General features: G+C 40.7%; 1 long non-coding RNA gene across 1 annotated transcript in view; it reads left to right on the top strand.

Annotated features, from left to right (window-relative positions):
• Positions 1-6,404, top strand: part of LOC122816699 — a 53,795-nt gene extending 47,391 nt beyond the window's left edge. Inside the window, exon 2 of the long non-coding RNA XR_006367092.1 lies at positions 5,578-6,404. This is a non-coding gene — a long non-coding RNA (uncharacterized LOC122816699). The remainder of the gene's footprint in view (positions 1-5,577) is intronic.
• Positions 6,405-24,895: the final 18,491 nt, after the last annotated feature.

The raw sequence follows: 24,895 nt of genomic DNA, 5'->3' as shown, positions 1-24,895 counted from the left end.
TTCAAAGCAGGCTACACGCACTATCAGTTCTCTGCACTGCCCTTTGGCTTATCTACTGCGCCCAGGGTATTCACAAAGTGCCTAGCTCCAGTTATTGTATTTCGCAGGCAAAGAAATATATACCTGGACGATTGTCTAATTCAAGCAGAAAACCAGGACATATTTTTGAATCATCTGGCCTTTGTAAAAAGGGTTCTACCTTATCTGGGGTACACCATAAATGAAAAGAAATCACACCTGGTACCCTATCATCAAATTATATTCCTGGGAGCAAGCTTGAATACAACTTCCCAGATGGCTTACCTCACGCCAGAAAAGCAAATTCATTTTACAACCTACTTCAAACAAGTGGCCACAAAAACCCTGCTGTCTGCAAGACAAATACTGCAAGCCTTGGGGTTCATGGCCTCCTGCATTCTTCTAATGCCATACGCAAGACTGCATATGAGGAAACTACAGTAGTATCTAAAAAGCCTATGGTGTCAACATTCTCAAGACCTAGAAACAATGTTTCTTATCATACCTTGCCTACGCCTAGAGTTCCTTTGGTGGGCAGAGGCCTGCCACCAAAACAAGGGGCTAGCTTTCACCCCACCCCCTGCTGCCCAAACCCTAACAACAGATGCATCAGACTATGCATGGGGAGGGGGCTCACCTGGCAGGGAAGTGCATTCAGGGCAAATGGAACTCAAGTCAAATGCACCTGCATATCAATCAAAAAGAAATGTTAGCTCTACAGAATGCTCTGACAGTCTTCAAGGACCACATTCTTTCAGGACAACTAATGGTAAAGACGGACAACACCGCTGTTATGTGGTACATAAACAAGCAGGGGGGTACACATTCTTACTCCCTCTGCAGACTAGCTATGGCATTGTGGAGCACAGCCTTGAGCTACCATGTGCACCTACAAGCTCAATTCCTGCCACGAAAATTAAATACACTGGCAGACGGACTAAGCAGAAACCCCATGGACCCACAAGAGTGGAAACTGGAACCAAGGATTTTCAACTTGTTGACAAGCAAATGGGGTAACCCAGATATAGAACTGTTTGCCTCTCCCCAGAACTACCAGTTGTATAAATTTTGCACAAGGACTCCCCATAAACAAGCCTGGAAAGTGGATGCTCTGTCCTTCAGCTGGAAAAACCTATCAGTCTATGCCTTCCCCCCTCTGCCTCTGCTCTCCAAAGTACTACTAAAAATCAAACAGGGCAAACCAAGGATGATTCTGATTGCTCCAGACTGGCCGCGCCAACACTGGTACTCTCTCCTGCGCAGTGCGTCACTGTTATCTCCATGGCACCTGCCTCAGACTCCTTCCCTGCTGTCTCAGCAGGAGATCCAGATTCTGCACCCTCATCTTCCAACACTGAACCTTGCAGCCTGGCTAATTATGTAATCTCTCCTTTACCATCCCTTCAGCAAACCTATGATGGATATCATTTTAGAGACAAGGAGGCCTAGTACTAGAAAATCTTTTGCTGAAAAATGGAAAAGATTGTGCCTGGAAGCAGTCTCAAGGGATGAGCACAGCAGCACCCAATTTACCTCAGATTTTACAATACTTAACTGAGATGCCTCACAGGGACCTGTCTTTTTCCTCCATTAAAATCCACGCATCAGCCATTTCAGTTCATTATAACACAGAACCTCCCGTCTTCTCTCATCCACTGCTCAAGCAGTTCCTCAGAGGGGCCAAAAAATTGAGACCACCCAGGAGAGCTCCAACCCCAGCCTGGGACCTTAAGTTTGTCTTCGAGAAACTCACTCTACCTCCTTTCGAGCCAGCTGCTACTGCAGACTTAACATTTCTTTCTTGGAAAACAGCTTTCCTTTTAGCAATCACTTCAGCTAGAAGGGTATCTGAATTACAGGCCCTTTATGGCAGTGGAGCCTTTCATCATCTTTCCTGTGGACAGGGTGTCCCTCAGAACCAATCCATCCTATATTGCCCAAGGTGGTATCCAGTGTGGCTCTTAATCAGTCCATTCGTTTGCCAACCTTCTTTCCCAATCCACAGAATGAAGGGGAACAGATACTGCATTCCTTAGATGTGCACAGACAACTTAGATTCTACTTGAACAGGACTAAACCTCAAAGGAAATCTGAACAACTGCTGGTGGCATTCGTTGCAGGGGCAGAGGGAAAGGCTATTTCAAAGCAAACCATTTCGAAATGAATAAGCCATTGCATTCATTTCTGCTATAAGCACCATGGAAAACCTATCCCCCAGGTGATCAGACCTCACTCCACCAGGGCTGCATCTACCTCTACAGCCTTTCTCAGAGGTGTCCCTACCAGGGACATCCTAGAAGCTGCTACCTGGAGTTCTGTACATACTTTCACCAAGCATTATAATTTGCCAATTTTCTCTAAATCCAGAGCTGGCTTTGCCACTGCAGTCTTGCAGGGCCTTATAGCTGACCCTAATGCTATCTAAATTCCTCCTCCCAACCATAGCTTTGGGAATCTACCAAAATGTAATGACTGCAACAGTGAAACACAAAGAACATAGTACAGTTGTGTACACTTACCATAAATGTAGATGTTCGAGTGTATTCACTGTTGTAGTCCTGGTTACCCTCCCTCTAGCCCCCTAACTTATTTTGGCTATACCTCTACCTTCCTTTACTATGCTTAAAAGCCTTTTTGGTGTATTTGCTTTTTTGTTGGAGGTATATCTTTGTGCTTTTATGTTTAATTGCTTCCCATTAGGGGTACCTGACATCTGGGGCAAGAAAAACTGATGTAATGGTGTTGGCTGCATGTTTTATACCCCTGACGACCTGACATCATGGAAGAAGGGACAGCAACTGACGCAGGATCCAAGACTTTGTTAATCAGGCCGACTGAGGGCAACCTGCAAGCAGATAACCCAAATGTAATGACTACAACAGTGAATACACTCAAACATCTACATTTATGGTAAGTGTACACAACTATACTTTTTTAGCCTTAGAGGGGGCATTTATGACCTTCTCTTTAGAGATATAAGATAGGGGACTGGTTGTAGAGATGTCATAGGATACGTGTGGTGGCGACAGGGGAGTGAAGTTTTCACAGAACCTGTCGGCCAACAGGTTAGGTATGTCCACAGCCTCAGTATATGTGATGTCCATTAACTACCTGTTCTGCACAAATCTGGGCCTTTCCCTTTAGGTTGTGGATGTAACTATAGAATGTCTTGCAGTTGTCCTTAGTTGAGAAAGCTAATTTGGACTCGTAGTTTGCTTTGGAGGACTTCACAAGAAGTGTCATTTGCTTTTTTATGCTGAGGAGGGAGCGTTTCCAGTTTAGGATGACTCTCTTACTCTTAGACAGCAATTTCTTCCTCTTTGCCTGTTAATGGCAGTTGTCCACCAGGCAAGTTTGCTCTTCCTTGAGGAACTTGTTTTGGTCCTATCAGGTATGGCTGAGTCAATGCAGTTATACAAGTGTTTGTATAAAGCTTTGCTGTAGAGCTCGGAATAGTTGCCGGTTCCATCTGAGGGAGAAGCTATTTATACCATCCTGTAAAAAGATATAATCTGCTTTGGAAAAGTTTTTTTAGTTTAGTTGTTGCTGAGGTGGTGTTAGGGATGTCACATTGTTACTCCAGTCCTTGATTCAGAATCCTTTTGAGCCTGCAGCATCAACTGGCTTGAAGTTTTTCTTGGAAAACTGCCTTCCCTGACTGCCATTACTCTTATAGATGAGTTGCGGAATTACAGCTGCTTTCATGCAAGCCGTGTTTTCTCATCTTCCACACAGTGTCATTGCGAATGAACACTACCTTTCTCCCAAAAGTATCATCTGAAGCAAATCTGAATCAATGCATTGATCTGCCAGTATTTTCCCAGTTACTCTAGCAAAGGACAACATGTGCTTCATAAGATTTTAATTGCACCATACCAAGGATGTTAGAAAATAAGATCAATTTTTTGTCTCCGTTTCCAAAACAAAATTGGGATCCCATGTGTTAAAAGTTAAATTTTAAGTGGCTGGCAGACTGCATTTCCTATCTATCTATAACTCTAAGGTTGTCTCTGCACTCAAAACCCAAGAATTATTCCACTAGAGCAGTTGCTTCTTCTTTGGCATTCAAGATAAGAGTTTCTACTCATGACAGCTGTACAGCAGCAACTGGGTCAACACTTCACACCTATGTATCTCATTACAAGTTGTATGTGCAATCTAGAGGTCACACATCCTTTGCATCTTCCATTCTCAGGCATGTTCTTCCTTGAGAGTATTCAGGTCTTTTTTAGGCAGCTTGGGAATCTGTACCAAATGTTAAATCAGATGAAAATGGACATCATTGGATATGAAAATTTTGTACTTACCATAATGATCGATCTGTGTTATCTCATTGCCTGGTTCAACATCCTTCCCCTTCCAAATTACCATATACAGTCTTCTGGTGCTCAGACAGACCTCCACTAAGACCCTGTGTGTTTAAGGTCACCTTTTCAATGCTTAGCACGCTTAATAAGTTATTTTTCCATGTTTTTATCGTTATAAAGATCTTTCCATGATTAGAAACAAGTCAGCAAACTCGATCTGAAGTAATTCAGACAGAAGGAGGGTATTGTGGGTAAGGGAGGATTCAGTGTCTTAGTTCCAAAGCTCTGGGAGAAGGCACTAAAATAATACCCGATTTGAGCTGACAACCCAAACATCGAACCAAATAAAAATGAGACAACATGGATCTGTCATTATAGTAAGTACATAACTTTCATATGTTCGAATGATCATTGCTGTACTAGTTGCTTCTTCCCTCCATACCCTTTATTTTTATGTTTGCTGGGGTGAGCACTTTAATTTTTCCTAGCAATGACCTCTTTTTTAACCACCCTTAGTTGCTATAAAAGCTTTGAAGGGCTTGAAGTCGCACTGCTGCTTTTCTTAACCTCTGCTGGAGCTGATATCTGGTTTGGCAGAATCTCTTAAACTTTGGAAGCTAGCTGGCCGTTGTATCTTTGGCAGGATTTAACTTTGTATAGCTAAGGCAACTGCAGCAATGATCATTTAAACATCTACTGTTATGGTAAGCTTATATGCACAACTGCAATTTCCTTTGTAGACAGATAGCTTTTCTTTTGGGAGCCACATAATAATGCTAGTTTGGTAGAAGTCAAGGACCTTCATTTTACATCTGTAAAAGATTAAATAAGATGTTCTATAAAACAAAGTATGTGCAGGCATAGCATTTTTAGATATGAATAATTTATATTGGTGTTTTCAGCAAGTAATTGCACCACTTCTCTTTGGTGCATGTTGACCCCACAAATTCATGAGTGTTCATATGCAGTCTTTTGCTTAATTAAAACATTAAAGTCTGATTTTTAAATTTCATTATGTGCTACTGCAACATTTTGTTTGAATATTTTTGTTTTGTGGTTGAAAGACGTAATTGATGTTGTGATGAATTTGAGGTGCACATGAGTTCATTCAAACTTCTCTGACATTCTGGGATTCTGGAACAGATACTTGACTATCCTGATGGCTAAATGGTAGCTTAGTCAAAATTTGAGTTAAGTATGTGTCTTTGAATAGTCTTTTGCATAAGAATTTGTTTCTGTGTTTTTGTTTTAGGCAACATTCTTAACAGCCTTATGGGAAGTGAAGATGATACAGAAGGACCAGATGACAGCAGTCCTATTGAACTTGACTGAAAAAGAATGTATGATTTTTGTTCTTCGCTGTGCTGCATGAATTTTGAAAAATAATTGGAGTTTAAAACAGGATTGACTGCTGTCTTGGACTGCTGAGATGTTGCCATTCCGTGCAGCTGTAAAAGGGCTTATCTCTGCCTTTAAGAGAGAGTTGTGCAAGATGTTCATCGGGTTGTTTTGTGTAAACTTGTATTATTTATGTAAAAAAGACTGAGAAGCTGAATATCATGTGCTTTTTTGGTATGTTTTAGTTTACTAACTGGGCCATTACTGTGGGGAATTGCTATTTTAAAGACTGAATTCAGTATTCTCTTTTTCCATGACCTTTATGTATAATAAAAGTCTAGAACAGAACAACCTGCTTCCTTTTTAAAGGACATTTCTGTACAAGTTATATTCTTAGAAGCAAATTAGAGAGTTTTTTTCATAGGTGCTCTGTAACCCCTTATGTCATAATCACATGTAAAACAGCCAAATAAAATGTTACCTTCACTGTTGATACTGTGAGGTGTGATTAGAAAAGGGGAAGTCTGCTGTAGAGCACTTGGTAACCATACAGTAAAAGTTCAGTTATAACCGCATTTCCTTGCAGGACTGCATCCAGTTTAAATTCCAGTATGTCTTCTTTGTTGTTAGTTTAAAACCAAGACTGTAACCTGTTGCAGACCTGCAACAAAAGTGCATGGTAACAACTGGCATTTATTTTCTTGATTGGCAAAATAAACAGAAATGTTGATTCTGTGTTAACTGAAACTTGTGTGACCTTTGAGTGGAAGTAGCAAAGACAGAAATGTTTAATTCTTGTGTGTACATATATATATATATATATATATATATATATATATATATATATGTATATGTGTGTGTGTATGTGTGTGTGTATATGTGTAAAGTGTGGCTTCAGGGTTAGGAAAGGTTCCTTTCTTGATGAATGGTTTGTGTGTGTGTGTTATGTATATATGTATATATGTATATATATATATATATATATATATATATATATATATATATATAATGTGGGTCTACTTCAAAAGAATGAAAATTACATTACAGAAAATGACATTACAGAGACAACATCACCAAAACATGGAGTATAATGAACAATTACAATGCCGAGAGATTTCACAGTGTTAAGTATCCAGTTTGCCACCATCTGACAATGAAACACACTGCACTGCACTGCCTCAAACCCACGTCCCTCACCCCCCCCAACTAAATGTACCAACTCCGGGATCGCACTACAATAGGGAAGAGGGCACATTTCCCCTTGTTGGCCACCAAGTAATGTGGGGTTTCGTTCTTTTGAAGTAGACCCATATAATGTACACATAAATATACAAACTAAAACATTGTTTGGTTGATAGATAATTTACTGATTTAAATGTAATCAACTGCTGATTAGTCGACCACTGGCATGGTATGTGAACATTACTTGCTCCACTGTAGGACCCATAGTGAAGCCTGTGTCAGTGATTCTAGTGGGTGCATTGTTCTGTCTTAGCAGTAGCTCAGCCAGGCCCACTTCCAGCTGCTAACTATGCCCCCCTTTAGCAATGTCCCTGGCTTTCCCTGGGATTGTCGTCAAGAGATTCTTACATGCCACCCTTCCCCCAGGATGGGCACTCCCATCCCTCCCTGCTGCACTGTCAGGTTCCTGTGATGCTAATCAAACCCAGGTAACCTGGTTCATAGTCAGGGCTTTATATTTCATTGCTTCCGGAGCAGCTTTTTCAGTGATTAAAGAAAACTGGTTCAATATGTTTGGCGATTTATGTAGAATTTGAAATCTAGGAATAGAATTTTGTGTGTGTGTCTGTGTGTGTGTGTGTGTGTGTGTGTGTGTTGTAAGGTTCATCAAGCTCTGGTTTATCAAGCCGTAGATTGTTGAGTCCATTTTATTACAACCCGGCCCATCGAACACTAGGAGCAAGGGAAAGCAAACCTTGCACCACTACTTTGGTTCCAGAGTTAAAGCTTTTCACTGACGTTTGCTGATGCAAGTTCATAGGTACTTACTAGGTTATTGATCTGTGAGTATCTATAGAAGCCTAGGCTTGCATTTCCATGAAGTTTTTAGTCCTTGTCATTGGAGTATGAATAATCCTAGAGCCTGGCAGAACATATTCACATGTTACACCTATCCATAAAGGACAAGGGTGTTAAAGTAGGGGTAAATTTGCAGTTTTTCACCCATTTGTCTACATTACATTTGAATAGAGTAAGAGAAGTACTTTGCTTTATTCCAAAAAAGTGATATTCTCTGGTACATATATATTTCTTCAGCACGTTCTATTCCAGAGTGTCTTTGTAGAGAGTTATGTCGTGTTCTGCAAGACTCATTGGGAATTTCTTTAGTAGCAAGCAACTGTAAACATACTGTTGCTGTTACGCTGTACTAATTTGAGCTACTGAATGACTTCCTTTTATTAAATCACTTTTAAACTGAGGCATCAACTAATCTATTACTTGGTGATTTTGGTATTCTATCTTTGAGTGGCATTTCATCCTTGAAAACTTAGCAGCATACCGCTCTGTTGTCCAGATTTTCACAAATTGTCCAGAAGTTTGCGACATAATTTTTGTCTGATTTTCTAGCAATTCATTGAGAATCGAAGTCACTAAATAATGACAGACTTGAGTTTTAGACTTCATATCCTTCAGAAAATGTATGATAACACTAAATCTATTATTTTAGCAACTTTTCTAAGTCTATATGAGCAATATTTAAAATTTGCTCTGTTTTCGGGCCTTTGTCCCCCCATTATTTGTGGCTTTTTCCAGATTTTGTGCATTAAGAGGTTGAGAGTTATGCTTAGCAGTGTTTTCATACATTCTTTAACTGTAATTTTTCAAAATGACCTAATTAGTTTTGTTAAGGTAGCAAATTTTGACTGTGACATCCCTTCTCCCACTGTATGTCCAGATGATCCTTGTAAGAAACATTACTTGTCACATAGCCAAAAATAGTTAGCAAAGCGACTGCAAATCTGGATGCAAACAGGAAGTGGAGAGCTATTTAAATAATGGATTTCTTTGTATGTGGCAGTATTGAAGTTGCATTTGGAAATAAAGCATTTTGTTATGTGAAAGATTTGAAATTTTGCTCGAGATTTCTTAAGTTAATCGGACTCTGCCTTGGGATGATGCTGTTATATAAAATTTCTTAGTTTTGTAACAGAGATCAAAATGTCCAAGGGATAAACCGTAAACTGAGTAGGCAGTTGTCTGCCCTGTCTTTTTATAATAGGTAGGTGGTATTTTTCATACATCCATACTTTTCTGCGTGTCTTAGCAAAGCTTTAATATTTAGCCCACTGTAGTAGATGGAGTCTGCTGGTATAGGATGATAAAGGGGTGTGAAACCTCTAGCACTGCTGGTGGCATTTGTCTATTTTACCAAGGGCTTGCATAGCCTCATTTCTGGGTATTTGACCGAGGATTGGCTTAAGTTTCACAGTAAGACCATTAAAATGATGGACAAGCCTTAAATGCAAGTTTTGTCTTCATTTTAATGCATATGTCCTCTGTCTTCAGCCTATGTGCATGTTCCTGCATTAATTGCTAGAACATTGTGTGCCAGTGTGAAGGCAATTTTAAAGGACCATGTCTGTGTTTGTGTTCAGACTCCTGTTTGCTGACTCCCAAACTGTAGACATGCTGTGTGTCATTTTCATCAACCTCCTTTCTCCCATTTTCTACATGGAGTTCAGGGTGTAGCATCAGCTATCGCCATCTCTCTCATTTCAGTGCTACTGTCCCACCCTCTTCAGTATATTTGCCTGACTGATGCAGTTTTCTCTCTCAAAATCCATCCATCTCTTTTCTGGACATCATTTTATTTTGCCTTCTTACTTCCTTTCCCAAATCTTCACCAAATTGTCTTCTGCTTTCCTGTTCATGTTCCCAAACCACCATAGTCTGCTCTCTGAAAATTTCTGCAGTTAGAGCTACTTAGGCTTTTGCTGCAGTGTCATCACTTCTTCAGCTGTCCCATAGAGTGCATCCTATTGTCTTTGTCAGGCACTTCATCTCTAGCTTCCTCAACTGCTCTGCTTCACTGCCCATGTTTCTGTAACATACAGAAATACTGGTCACACCATTGTTTTGAGAATCTGTTCATCGTCTTGGCATTCTTTATTGCCCAGTACCCACGCAGTCTTTGCCAGTTAGTAGCAGCCTCCCTGATTCTAGCTTTGACCTCCTCATACAAACTTCTCAACCACTCCTCCCATATACTTGACTCTTAACTTGTTAGACTGTTTTCCTTTCTATCTCAGTTTTTAGCTGAGTTCCCTCATTTGCTGCCATGACATCTTGTCTGTACTCCATTTCATCCCACGTATTTTCAGTTTTGCATTCCATTCTCTTATTTGCCAAAGTTCCTGTTCAGAATCTGCTTGTAATGCCACATCAACTACCTACAGCAGCTTTTGTTGATCTGTCCCCTTTGACCATTTACCAATGTAATCCATCACCAGTATGAACAGCATTGGGCATAGAGCAGAACTCTGATGCACAGCCACACCAACTGGGAACTACTCTGAGAGTTCGAGCATTGTGTGCACATGTCATTGAGCCATTGTACATAGCACTAATTCTGCCAATGTTTCTAGGACTTCATACCATCTCAAGACTGTCTAAATCATCTTTCTTTTGTGACCTTGTCATATGCTTTTTCCAAGTCTAGGAACACCCAATAGGACTCTTCTCCAGCTTCTGAGCAATCTGTCTCACTGCAAACATATGGTCATAGACCCCTTCTACTTTTAGCATGGGTCCCTGGCATAAATCAGAGTAGGATATGTCCTTAACCTAGTTATTATTGGCAAATACCCATGCCCAGTTTTTGACATCAGTTAACATGCCCAAATCACCTTAGAGCCACGTTTAACACTGTCGAGTGGCTTGCCTGAGAGTGAGAAGTGTGTGATTCATGTTCTTACTTCGGTAGGATACTGTGCACTACAGTTGATGCTAAAACTGTTGGTCTACATAACTCTTCTCCCAGTAGGCACCACCTAGAGTCTGTACTGCTGCCAATGACTCCACTGGGTGGTTCTGAGGTGGAAACCGCCAGCATGTTTTTGCGAGGCAAGAGAAACTCTACAGAGGAATGGAGAGAACATGCAAACTCTTCACAGACATTAGTCAAACCCTGTACCTTGTGCTTGGAAGATCTTGATCTTTATGCATGTCTGCTTTATCATGTTGTATGTAGAATTTCGGGGCTGAACTTGCATGCTTATATGTGGATGACAAATGGCAGATGCCATACTGTTAAACTGACAGAGGTGGTGGCTTCATTGTACTCCAGAGCAAATAAAATTTCAGTTTTCTTTTTCTTTTAATAAATGAACGATTTAAACTGTAGCAAGTGCTATGCAGAACAAATTCACTGTTTTTCTGAGCCCATAAGAGATTTCACAACGGGAAGGAAAATGAAAAGGCAGAAAACATTTATGCATAATTAACTGGTGTAAGAGCATTAAAAAGTAAAGTAATTTAAAAAAAGGGAGATTGAGAGAGTTAAAAGAAGTGTGCAGTTAGATCAGTGGAGATCTGTGGTATTAGAGACATTACTATAATTGTGGTTGGACTGCATTCTAGAGCTGCAAATCTTCAGTACCGATATGCTGTTTGCTTCTGCACTGAAGAAGGTGAGGTTTTATATCTGTATACTCTGGCTCTTTAATGTGCATCTGAGGAATTTTTCGAAGACTTTATCACTGTGCGCATCTTGCTTTTGTCCTTTTAAATGAGTTAGCATGAAATGGTACAGAACACCATGTGCAAAAGAATGATCACTCTTAACTAAGCTGTTCACAATTATTTCTATCTGCCCGTCTGTGGCTGGGAATGTGCAGTGCAGCAGTTGGGCACAATCCTGCAATATTAGATAATTTTAATGATTAACTAAAGGAGTATGCAGATGTCCTTCAAGGATGCATCTGCAGTCCTAACATATGGGTTGTCCTGCCTCAGGCAGCCCTTCGGTCGGCCGGATTCCAAAGTCTGGGTCTGGCCTCGGCTGATGTCGCACTTCACCCGACGTCATAGCTGCTGTTTATTGGGTATATAGGCATCAGCCGACGCCATTTTCCTCAGTCTTTCTTGCCGCGTGGTGCCCGAAGCAGAAGCTGTTCGCAAGTGCCGGTCGGTCAGATCCAGAGATTTCTACTACCGAAGACTTTTAAAAAGCTAAGTACCCCGTTGGGGACTCTTTCTTGACTCAGCCGATGTCAGACAAAGTAAATAATTGTTTAACTTGTGGGAAACAAATACCTCATAAGGATTTCCACTCTTACTGCCTTCTTTGCTTAGGCCCAGACCACGACGTATCAGCTTGTCTAGCCTGTGCTTCCTTCAACCGACGGACACTTAGACGTCGGTCGGAGTTTGCAGAGGAGTTTTTCGGTCCCGCTTTTGCATACAATATGCCGTCGGAGACTCCGACTACTCAGCTAAAAAGCGCAAGGAAAAGGACCGACATTCGCGGCCCGTGGTTTCGGCTGAAACCACGGTTAGGCCAACCGCGAATGTCTCGGTTTCGGCTGAAACCGAGCCCCCGGTTCTTCCTTCGGCCGAAAGCATGTCTGCGATAGTTGAGGCCTCACAGAGCATGGCTGAATCTGCTACGGAATTTACTGCTACAGTAGCAGGCACCCAGGATTTGTCAGACACTATTCCTTTAGACATATCTACACCTGCACGTGGGGCTGCTAGACCCCCTGCTTCCATGTCTATCAAGGCTTTTGCCAGGGCTAAAGCAGATAAATCTTCTAAGGCCTTACCTGCCAAAGCTCCTTCACATAGGCCTACCTCTAGTTCCCAAATACTCAGCCTGGCTGAGGATCTCATTTCTTTGATCAGAGGATCCCAACCTCACCCAGACAGGGCCTCTCAGCCCCCTCCAGACAAGAGGCCTAGGACTGAACCCCCGGAACCTGTCTCTACAGATTATTCCTCGGATGACTCAGACATTTCAGACCCTCACGAAGGCCCATATTCTCCTTATGAGGATTCTGATGCAGAAGACTCCATTCCTTCTGCTTCTCCTCCTGAAGAATTTTCCTTTGGGGAAACCTTGCATGCTATGAGGGAACACTTCCAATGGCAGGGCCAGGATTTTTCAGATTCAAGGAAAAGGCTAAGGACCTTTTTACACTTACCACAGCATAGGCCTTTAGCCATTCCGCCAGTACTAACAGTTGTTGATGATGCATATAATGATGCCTGTACTGCTCCTGATTCTCTTCCTCCGGCCCCTGCCAAACCAGACAGATATTACAGGGTCCCGGACACACACTACCATTTGTATAAGGCCCCTGTTGCAGACCCTGAAACCATTTCACAGGGCCCTAAAGGTGTGGCAGCTGCCTCTGCCAAAATCCCTCTTCCCTCTGAAAGGGAATCTAGAGCATTAGAGAGATGGGGTAAAAAGGTTTATACTTCCGCTACTCTTTCGGCCAGGGCCTTGAACTGTCAATTTCACATGATTCAGTACCTGGAATTTTTGTTAGACCAGCTAAATAAAAACCTGTCTTCTCCTGAACCTTTAGACCGCAAGTCCCTTCAGGATTTGGTACATAACTCTCAGCAGGTCAGTAACCATTTCTTAAAATGTGGCTATGATGCACTGGAGGCTTCCTTTAGATCAGCTATGACTGGAACAGTGATTCGAAGGCATGCCTGGTTAAAAGAACAATCCTTACCAGACCATGTTAAGTCAAAACTCCTAGATGCTCCAATGGGGAAACAAAGTTTGTTTGGCTCCCCTGCACAGGAGGTTCTAAAGAAGGTGGAAGAAAAAGCAAAATCTGTCCAAACAGTCAAGGATTTCTTACAGGTCCAACCTCCGAGGTTTAGCAGAAATTGGCCTTCGAAGAATTGGTCCTTTCCAGACAACTCCAGAGCACAGAGAGGCAGAAATAGACACCCAAGAGGCAGAGGTCAATCTAGAGGTGCCTACAGGGGACGTCAGTGGCATCCTGCCAACCAGAGAAGTACTGCCACAGAATCAACTACAACCACAGGGCAGACACAATGACTTGGCTCTAGTTCCGCCTACCAGGGAACAACTGGAAGCACCCTTGGGCAGAAAACTAGTCTTATTCTCCGTCAACTGGCATTACATTGCAGGAGACAAATGGACTTTACAAACAATAGACAAGGGCTACAGGTTTCACTTCCACACTCTACCAAAAAAGAGAGGAATGCCAAACCTACCACCAAGCCAGAAAACAGACGCTCTAAGACAAATCAACAACTTACTAAGGATGAGAGCTATAGAAGAGGTGCCACCTATGGAACAAGTCCAAGGATTTTACTCCAGGCTTTTCCTTGTACCAAGAAAAGAAAATCAATGGAGACCTATTCTAGACTTGTCCGCACTGAACACATACCTCATTGTTCCAAAATTCAAAATGCTGACCCTCCAACAGCTTCTTCCCATGCTGGGCAAGGAGTCTTGGCTGGTGACTCTAGATCTCAAGGAGGCATACCTGCACGTCCCTATATGACCAGATTGCAGAAGACACCTCAGATTTCTTGCAGGATCAGAGCATTATCAATACTCAGCATTGCCTTTTGGCTTATCTACTGCGCCCAGAGTATTCACAAAATGCCTGGCATCAGTAATTGCTCATTGCAGACTTCAGGGAATTCAAATTTACCCATACCTGGACGACTGCCTAATACAAGCGGACAACAAGGCAAAATTAACAAAAGATTTGGAAAATGTCATACAACTGTTGCAAGCCTTGGGATACACAATCAACATGCAAAAGTCAAGACTAGTACCATCCCAAAGGATAACATTCTTGGGTGCAGAACTAGATACATCAACTCAGATGGCTTTTCTCACAGAAGAAAAACAAAAGCAACTACCAGTCTACTTCATGACATTAACAACACAAACTCAGCTTACTGCAAGGAAAGTCCTGCAAGCCTTGGGCTACAAGGCATCCTGCATAATATTGGTTCCGCATGCCAGGCTGCATATGAGAAAGCTACAATGGTACCTAAGGAATGTATGGTCTCAACACAAGCACAGTCTAGAAGCCCAGATTCCAATAATCCCATGCCTGAAGCAAGAATTCCTGTGGTGGGCTCAGGCCTGTCAGTTGAACAGAGGCTTGCCTTTCCACAAACCTCAGCCAAGCCAGACCATCACCACGGACGCCTCAGACCTAGGATGGGGGGCACACATGGTGGACAAGTGTATACAAGGCCTATGGACCCAAGACCAGCTGAATCTACACATAAATCTAAAGGAGATGCTGGCAGTGAAACATGCGATCCAAGCATTCAGACCACTCCTTCAACAGGGTCATCTGCTGATAAGGACGGACAATACCACAGTCATGTGGTACATCAACAAACAGGGAGGTACACATTCATATCCTCTATGCCGGATGGCAATGGACCTGTGGAATGTGGCCCTGAATCTCAACATTCAACTTCAGGCCAGATTTGTACCAGGAAAAGAAAGTTCTCTAGCAGACACCTTAAGCAGAACTACCACGGATGCTCACGAATGGATGCTGCATCCAGATATCTTCAAAGCCATAACAAAGAAATGGGGACTACCACAGATAGACCTGTTCGCCTCCCCACACAACCACCAATTGAAGAAATTCTGCACCAGAGCATACCACCCACTTGCTTGGAGGGTGGACTCCCTTTCCTTCAGCTGGAAAAACCTGACAGCATATGCATTTCCACCTCTTCCCTTGATGTACAAAGTTCTACTGAAGATCAGAGAGGATCAGCCAAGGGTAATTCTGATAGCTCCAGACTGGCCGAGGCAACATTGGTACCCGCTACTGAGAAGCATGTCTCGGGCACACGCATGGCCTCTACCTATATGTCCCTTACTACTAACACAGGACAATTACAAGATCCTACATCCAAACTTGAAAACACTGCAGCTAGCTGCTTGGAATATTGCATAAAACAAAATAACCCAGGTTTATCTCGGAGGGTTAAGGACATTATCCTGGAGGCACGCAGACCCTCCACAAGGAAGACTTATTCAGCCAAGTGGAAAAGATACCTCATTTGGAGTGCAGCAAAGGGAGAAAATGTCTCATTGACAAACATAGCACACATCCTGGAATATTTAGCTGAGCTGTTCCACAATGGCCTGTCTTACTCCTCCATTAAGATTCATGCATCAGCAATTTCAGCAGAATACAACATGGATCCTCCTGTCTTCTCTCATCCTCTACTCAGGCAGTTCTTGAGAGGAATCAAAAATGTAAAACCTCCAAGGAAACCACCTTTACCTACATGGGATCTCAACTTTGTGCTGGAAAAGTTAACACTTCCCCCTTTTGAACCAGCAGCAACAGCAGAATTACAATTCTTGTCTTGGAAAACTGCTTTCCTGCTAGCAATTACTTCAGCAAGAAGGGTATCTGAGTTACAGGCATTAATGGCAGTACAACCCTTCCTTATCTTCCATCAGGACAGAGTCTCTCTGAGAACTAAGCCTACCTTTATGCCAAAAGTGGTCTCCAGAGTATCATTGAACCAAGCGATTCATTTACCTACATTCTTCCCCAACCCACAGAACAGGGGGGAAAGACTGCTACATACCTTGGATGTGCACAGGCAATTACGCTACTATCTGGACAGAACTAAGACCAGCAGAAAAACTGACCAGCTTCTGGTAGCATATGCAACAGGAATGCAAGGAAAAGCAATTTCTAAACAGACAATCTCAAAATGGATAGGAAATTGCTTTCGATTTTGCTATTCTTTTCATGGAAAGACAACTCCTGATAATATCAGACCTCATTCCACAAGAGCTACAGCCACCACTACAGCTTTCCTACGAGGAGTGGCTACCAAAGACATTTTAGAAGCTGCTACTTGGAGCTCCGTGCATGCATTTGCCAAGCATTATAATCTTCCCTTATACTCTAGATCCCGAGCAGGGTTTGCAACTGCTGTTTTGCAAGGGTTCTTAACTACACCATCTTTACCTTAGTGCCTCCTCCCCCAGTTTGGCTATGGTATTCTACCCATATGTTAGGACTGCAGATGCATCCTTGAAGGACATAGTACAGTTTTGTACCTACCATAAATGTAGATGTCCGATAGGTATGCATCTGCAGTCAGGATTACCCACCCTCCTTCCCCTCTGTGGTATTCCTAGGGTATTTACCCCTCTTTTAGCTAGCTGGGGGAATCTATTATGGTGTATTTGTTTGTATATATGTATATAGATATATATTTTCATATTGTTTGCTCTCTACTGTTTGGAATTATTTGCATTTATCCAAATTTAGCCTTCCTAGAGGGCACCTGGCATCTGGGGCAAGAAACACTGAGGAAAATGGCGTCGGCTGATGCCTTTATACCCAATAAACAGCAGCTATGACGTCGGGTGAAGTGCCACATCAGCCGAGGCCAGACCCAGACTTTGGAATCCGGCCGACCGAAGGGCTGCCTGAGGCAGGACAACCCATATGTTAGGACTGCAGATGCATACCTATCGGACATCTACATTTATGGTAGGTGCAAAACTGTACTTTTCTTGTATGCTGGAGCTAGGGGAGGGAGAGAAACTGGTAAAGTTAGGATACTGCTAATATTAAAAGTTTCTGTTTAGGTAGCTGGAGGTTTGTAGATAATCACAAGTTTAGATGTTTGGCTTTGAGAAGTTGATCCTTTTTTCCTTCCCTCTTAACTAGCGCTGTCTGTTTATTTTTTGGGAATAAAAGAAGGATGGGCTAAGCTCTGTTGCATGCTATGGCAGAAACACACACATCTGTTTTGATGCATTCTAGCTTTGTCTGTATGTTACATTCCATGATTGAATTGTGCTGCATTTATCAATGTTGTTACCCCATGTTCATTGCCACCTGATGATATAGCATGCTAGTGAAATCTCCTGTTAAAATAATGCATCCACCATTTGTAGTGATATTATTTAAAAATAAATGTTGGAGAGCTCTGTTAAATCTTCAAAGGCATTGGCATTCCCTACAAAAGAAAATTCCTTGCTATTTATGGTGCCTGCATTTGCTGGTGGATATCTTCTCAATAGCAGTGTCTGTCTGCAACCAGAAAGTAACCATCAAATAACACACAAAAAGGAACCACCAACAGCTTGCTCCTGGAAAGTATTGTTTAGCACTTTTGTCTTGTATCAGGCTTCATCAGAACAGTTCTCCAAAGTGGGGTTCCTCACCAAAAGAAAGTTATGTTTGTGAAGTCATGGGATCATATTATCAAATCTAATAACTACAGTATGCAGTTTACATTATAAAGTTTTAGTCCTTAACTTTTTATAAATGTATGTAATGTACACATGTAAATAAAACATAATTAAAAGGCAAATCAGCACACTCCATATAGTATATAATTTAAACCAAGTGTATTACTTGCATTTAGTTTCAGTTGCCATAAAAGTTTATTTTATTGAAGTTCATCCCCTGTCGCTTTCACTTAAGTTAACTCTATACAAAACCAAAAGGCAAACTTTTTAAAGTTGTTGCATATTAATGAATGTTTTCTAGGGGTATTTTATTAGCATCCCTTGTTAATACTGACATAAGTCTCAGAGCAAAAGCTCCTCTTGGTCTTCCTGACATAAAAAACATCACAGAATAAACACAGGGTAAATATGCCATCCATTTAGTTCTGCAGCTTTTGTTTCCTTTTTGTAATGGAGGTGTACATTTTTCAAGTTGTTACTACTTAGAGTGTCATTGATATAACCACATTGTTTACACAGTTGTCAATTTTGGGTAGTCCTAGGGGACCTATAGCATTACCTTTTGTTACTGTAATCTAATTTCTCATTATGGCCAAGTGCACCTTCAAGCATTTCTACAGTTACCTCCTACTGCATCTCTAGGCATCAAATATTACTTGTTCATCTTAGAATGAATAATTCCAAAACCATGCTGCATACAAGGTATCAGAATATTTTGTCTGGAACCGTACATGGTGGCAAATACAATTGTATTGATATTTGACCTCTGTGAATGATTATTTTTAGAACTGTAAGGTGATAACTTCATTTTTCAAAGGCTCAAGCCACACCCACTGGGAGTTAAAGGTACACACTCAAAAGAGCTGTATTTTATTTTTTTAAATGGGTGGGTGAAAAGTTTTTCTAGGATGACTGCACACTGATCAACACTTACTTTCAGCTCTCATAGTATGAAGAAACTAATATATAAGGGACAGTAATTCTGCCTGTTTTAGTAAAAACTACACTGCTTGATTGCTAGCAAAAAAAAAAAAAAAAACTTGGGAGTTCGAAAGAAAGTCAGCTAGAACATGTGACAAGATAACACTCACTGGGAAGAATGCTGCAGTTCAGCAAAAAGTAGTTCAAGCTTCAACTTTGATAGAATAGATAGATGGCTTCCGGTATTGTAGAGGAAACATAGTCAGATGTGCTCAGAGTTGATTAAAATAAATGAAACATTGGTTGAGTATATAAACTTAAATAATAAAAGGCTGGAAAATGGCATAAGCTTTAAAAGGATTTCAGATGAACTGAATACTGCAAAAATCAGAGGCTAAATGAAAGGACTGGCTGAGTACGAGACTAATCAAGAAGAGCTGTTCCAAAAAAAGGTAGAGTTTGAGGGCAGAGTATGCAGAAACAACCTGCGATTTTCTGCTGTACCAGAAAAACTGGAAGGAACAGAGACTGTATTAACTTCATGAAAGCACAAATAAGTAACTGTATTGGTTTTTCACAACAGGGTTTGTTAACTGAAAGGGTACAAGTGTATTCTTCAAACCTGGCCACATGAAAGTAGCCAAGACCTGCATTAGTAAAGATACAGTCATACCAGCAGAAAGAGTTGAACCTAACAAACTGGCAGAAGGGCAAAATATTAAAAATTGGGGATGGGTGTTTGTGGAAAATGATTATTCATTGTGCATCAGGCAGGAGAGAGGCATATGTATCCCAGCAGTCAGGGAAGGTCAAAAGGTAGGTGTGAGATTTCAAGCTGCTGTATCTAGCTGTCTTCAGAATATTTTTCCTGTTGGATTAAAGTCATTTTTGATGCAGAACAGGCTAAGGGGGAATATGAAAGTTTATCCAACAAGAGGTGAGTTGTCAAACAGAAGGGAACTCTGCTTCTCATTCTTCTGATGTTAAGGCTAATAGAGAGACTTTGTAGTGAAGCCTTTTCCAGTGTTACAATGGAAAATGGGAGACATTAAAAAGCACAGGCGTTGATTTGGAGAATCAGGAATACATTGGAATTGTACTGGAGCCTGGGGTTGGGAGATGGAGATGAACAGAAAGAAGACCAGGAGCAATGGATTTAGTGAATAAATGTGAAACTATAAAGCATCAGTCACATTTGTGAAATATGACTTTACAAGAAAAAGCAGAAAAAAAGTCTGGATTTTTGTTGATTATGATAAACTTGTTGGAGGACTGACTGCCATATGCTCCACTTCATGTTATTAATGGTTGCAAAGAAGAAAAAAGGATGAGAAAGAAAAAAGTAACTAAGTAAAATAATTTTTGTCCTAACAGTATTTGTATAAAACATTTTATGATATAAATTGCATTTTATATAGTAAAATATTTTCAGTTAATGTGGTATGTCAAGAGCTCTTTTTTTCTCTCTCATTTTAAGAAATGTAGGCATTAGAATGTAAAAAGAGAAGAAAGGCCGGAAAAAAGCATGTTCAATAGGTTGTAATTTGGGGGTACTGGAGTGGGGAATGGAATGTAAAAGTGTGATGACGACAATATATATAGAATTGAAATGTTTTATTTTTGCATAGGTGACTGTATGGCTTAATGCCCTTGTTTTAATCAAATGGAATTTTTTTGCGACTGCAAGTGGGTTTTTAAAAAAATGAGACCGCAGTGTAAAAATAGTTTTCTTTAAGCAAATAAATGTTCATTGCCAGCTGAGTTTCCTGGAAGCAAGCTGACTATAGGTGAAGGCAGTAAATCCAGAGGTCAGGGCATTGTTTACTGAGAGAAATGTAAAATTAAAAAATACAAGAGCAAGCAGTTTAATTAAAAGTTTAGAATTATTGGAAGTGAATAAGAGAGCAGCTTTTCTGAAAACGAAATACTTAAATGCATTTTGTAGAACAGTATATACTTTAGATTTATTCAAAGATAGCCAGTTAAACGTTAATGTTTTCTGAAAAAATACAAACTGTTTTTCACATCTGGGTGTGGAATAAAGATAAAACAGGAACAGACAGCCATTAGTGTAAGTTGGAGCACAGGCTGTAAAGTGTCTTAGCACAGATAACCTTTATTTTAGGTTAATTTTTCCTGTGTTTGCAGCTGTCAGTTTGGGACAACTACTCCTGTCAAGAGGGTTAAAGTTCATTATTTGAAGACATACATAGTTTTTTTTGTCTTTGTTTTAGGTTAATAAGTTCTGAGGGGGTATATTTAGTTTTTGAGGGTTTTTATTAAAGCAAAAATTCTTGCAAAATGTGGCAAAGGTTCAAATGGAGATGATGAGAAACTGTATAAAAATATTAACCTGACGAACAGTAGTGTGTGCATGTAATGCAAAAGCTGGAACTAGACATTTTAAAAAGCTATTATACATAAGCAGTGGGAATAATAGCTTCTTATCACACTGGCTACATTAAACATATTCTGGAATGAGAATAGCCCCACAGGTAGATAAAAAGGAAAAAGTATTAAATTATATTAAGAAATGCAGAGTACAAAAACAGTGCTACAGGAGACAAAACTGGAAAGAAATGAGCATCTGAATTTGATAAAGGATTTCAGAATATCTATTCAGCAGTGTATTCTGGACAAAGGAAATGGTGAGCACTTACTGCTAGAGGAGATCCAATAGGTGGTATAAGAGGGGGGATAGTAATGGTAGATTTGTGGTAGTAAGAGGCTACAAGGGAAGAGGATTACACTGACATGAATTTGTATTGCATCTAAAACTGCTTTTATGGATCTTAAAATTTGGGAGAAATAACCTGCTTTCAGCAGGGAATATTACTTGGGGAATGGAACTTGATCCTCAACAGTGTGGATGTGTCTGGGAGACCAAGAAGGAAAAATATAGAAAATTGGGTAGATTTCTGAAGAACTTTATGAAAATTATTTCGTATAGAAGATGTGAATTCAGTAGTAGGAATTTGGAGAGAATTTGCATTAGTCACCAATGTTCAAAAAAGGTTAAAGTATTCCAGAATAAGTGGAGTCTCACAGTAGAAGCGGAACAACTGCAAAAAACTGTGCTAAAGAGAAAATAAGGGAGTATCTGTGTAATATCCTTGAGTTCAGAAAGATTGCTAACCCAACTGTTTTTAATAACTCCAGAGCACAAAAACATTTATCACAATGGGATAGGTAATAGAAAGTTGAAAGTGTTGCTGCTAAACTTATGCAGCCAGTAACAAGAAAAATATCCAGAGATATTGTAGATGTATTAGAGACATGTATTAAATTTTTTATACAGCAGAGGAATGTGGAAGTCAAGAAAAAGCACAAATGGAAATATTTATGGAAGACTTATGTATGCTAAGGTTAGAGGCAGATGAAGCTCAACAATTAACTGTTAAGATATGAGGTAAAAATGTGATGTATAATCAAATCTTCAGGAAAGTCTTCCGCAATGGATGTTATTCCTATGGAAGTTATAAAATAAGGAGGGAAGATGGTGATAAAGATCTGGAAGGTTTGTTTAACAGTGTTTTAAGAGGAGGGGAAGTACCAGCATTCTGGAAGAAACAGTGGTGCCTGTAATACCTAAAGAGAGCAAAGGCCCATCTAACCCAACTTCATATAGGCCCATTTTGAATTTTTAGTCAGTACAAGTATTTGTCTATAGTTGTTAAAAGAATGGTAAAGGTGTTGTCAAAATTGATAGATGTGGATCAGTGTAGCTTTGTGGAAGGGAGGCAAACATTTGACAGCATTAATAGAACAATGATGATCCAGAAGGAGGTAGAATGTAAGAAAATACTGCTGTTTTGGGTCTTGTTGCAGAGAAATTATTCAACAAATTAAGCTAGAATCAGATGAGTTGGGAAGTGGAAGCATTTGAATTCCCTGAGGATGTATGAGGTGATCAGAAGCAAAACTCAAAGTGGGGAGGTTTCCTCTAATAAGTTGTTTCTGAACAGAAGAAACAAGCAGGGATGTCCTCTTTCCCTTTTATTTGCATTATATTTAGAGTCACTGGCAAAGAAAATAAGGGACTCAGAAATTCAAGCACATCATTGGTATGGTAATCAAGAAAAGTTAACTTTATTTGCAGACATTTTGTACCTGATAAAGCTAGAAAAGGACATGTCAAGTGTTTGGAACATTCCTAGACTGTTTCAAATCTTCTGGATATAAAATTAATAAAGACAAATCACAGGTTATAGCTGAAAACTACGTACCCACACATTAATTTCTCCAGCAGTACCCATATTTATGGGGACATAATAAAAGGAAGTATATAGGAATATGGGTTAAAAATGATTCTGTTAAAGCAGCTAAGGATATGTTAAAATAAAATGCAAAAACTGAAAAACTGGAACATATTGTTTATGGATATGGATAGTGAGATATAAGCAGTGAAAATGTTTAGTCCTTTTAGATTTCCATCTATATCACTGTTGCAGTATTCCTTACACTAGGGATCCCCTGCCAAGGGTATTCCAATGTCTGCCCAATATGTCCAAGCCTTAGGTTGTTTATAAGAATGTCATACATCACATATATGCTCCCCACTCCTGGCATAGGACATAAAGGTGATGTGCATATGTACCTTCCTTAGAACTTCTTGGTCTCCAGTCCGAATGCCATCTTCAGTCACTGGTCTGAGCACTGAGCACATCTTTGCTGGTCACAAAACCGTTTCAGATAAGTGCCCCATTGGGATTTTTCTTATCTTGCTTTTTACTTTTGGTTGTAAGGTTGCATGTCATCCAGAAAGGGAAAATGCTGGTATGGGAGACAGATTCACCATAAGGACCATCATAAGCAGTGTTTGTTGTGCTTCGGTGCTTCAACTTATTTGTCAGGTGTTTGTCCCTAAAACTGTTCACAGTCATCTCTCCTCTTTATCCATCTACCTGGAAAACCATTATGTTAAGTTGTTGGTGCAGAGTACAGTGGTGGAATCATCCCAGCCCAAGGGTCAGCCTTCTGCCAAAAACTTAGGTTGGATTCTACTGCTGTACCGCCTCCCTGGATGTCTCTGTCTAGGCTGGTGAAAGCCAGTAGGATCACCCGGCTTGTCAATCAGATTCCACTGCCATAACCACTTCTAAAGCCAGCATGGATCTGGCTTCTTTCATTTCCTCAGAGGCTCTGCAGAAGTCTGTTTCAGATGTTTAGGGGGGAGCCGCTGCTGATAATATCCAAGGGAACCAGGGGTATTTTGCATTCTCGTTAGGGAGGAGATTCCTACTGAGTTGATTGTGTTGGCAGGGGTCTGAACCTCCTAAGATGTTTAGGGCTGATGTTCCTCTAAAGAAGAAGCAAAAGACAAAGCATATCTCTCCTGCTCCCAATGATCCTCAGTGTGAAAGGCAGGATTTTACACAGGGGTTATTTAATGTTCTCATGGCTTTGAAGCCCCCTCAGGGAGTCTCTGTTCCTGCCCCCCTTGGTCTTCTACTGCTCTTAAGAGGCACAAGGGAGCAGGACTCTTCTGATGAGGACTTGGACTCTCATGAAGAGTCTTTGGTGTATTTCTCCCGGACTCTCCATTGGATTATGGTTCTGAGGAGGAAGACTGTTAATCCAAACTCTCCTTTTGAGGAGATTTCCTTTGGGGATACTATCGCTCATATGATATAGTTTTGTAAGTTGGACTGCACCTAGGTTTCTGATGTTCAGAAAAGGTATTATGAACTCTTTTAAATGGAGTCTCCTAAGCCTTCTGCTGTTACTCCTGTTCATGCTGCTTTGTTGGACACACTTTCAACAGCTTCTTAATCTTCCTGATTCCCAGCCCCCCTACTCCTAAAAAACCTGATAGGTTTTATAAGGTGCCTGATGGTTGTAAATTCCTTTATATGTCCCTCTGCTGAATCCTCTGTTATTTCTGTTTCATCTGATAAGCCTTCCAAGCTTTTGCCTTCTGGTAAACTGACAAGGACAGTAGGGCTATGGAAAGACTTGGCAAAATGTGTACACTGCTGCTACCCTGTTCTTTTGGGCTGTGAATTACTAGACCCATATGATGAGGTAAGTGTTATCCCTTCTCTCTCAGGCCTTTCAAGTTATTTCAGACCTTTCAGATTCTGAGGGGAAG

The sequence above is a fragment of the Protopterus annectens genome, chromosome 12.part0 (assembly GCF_019279795.1).
Source record: "Protopterus annectens isolate FY-2018-M chromosome 12.part0, PAN1.0, whole genome shotgun sequence".
NCBI classification, from domain to species: Eukaryota; Metazoa; Chordata; order Ceratodontiformes; family Protopteridae; genus Protopterus; species Protopterus annectens.
This window is presented reverse-complemented; position numbering and strand designations above follow the sequence as displayed.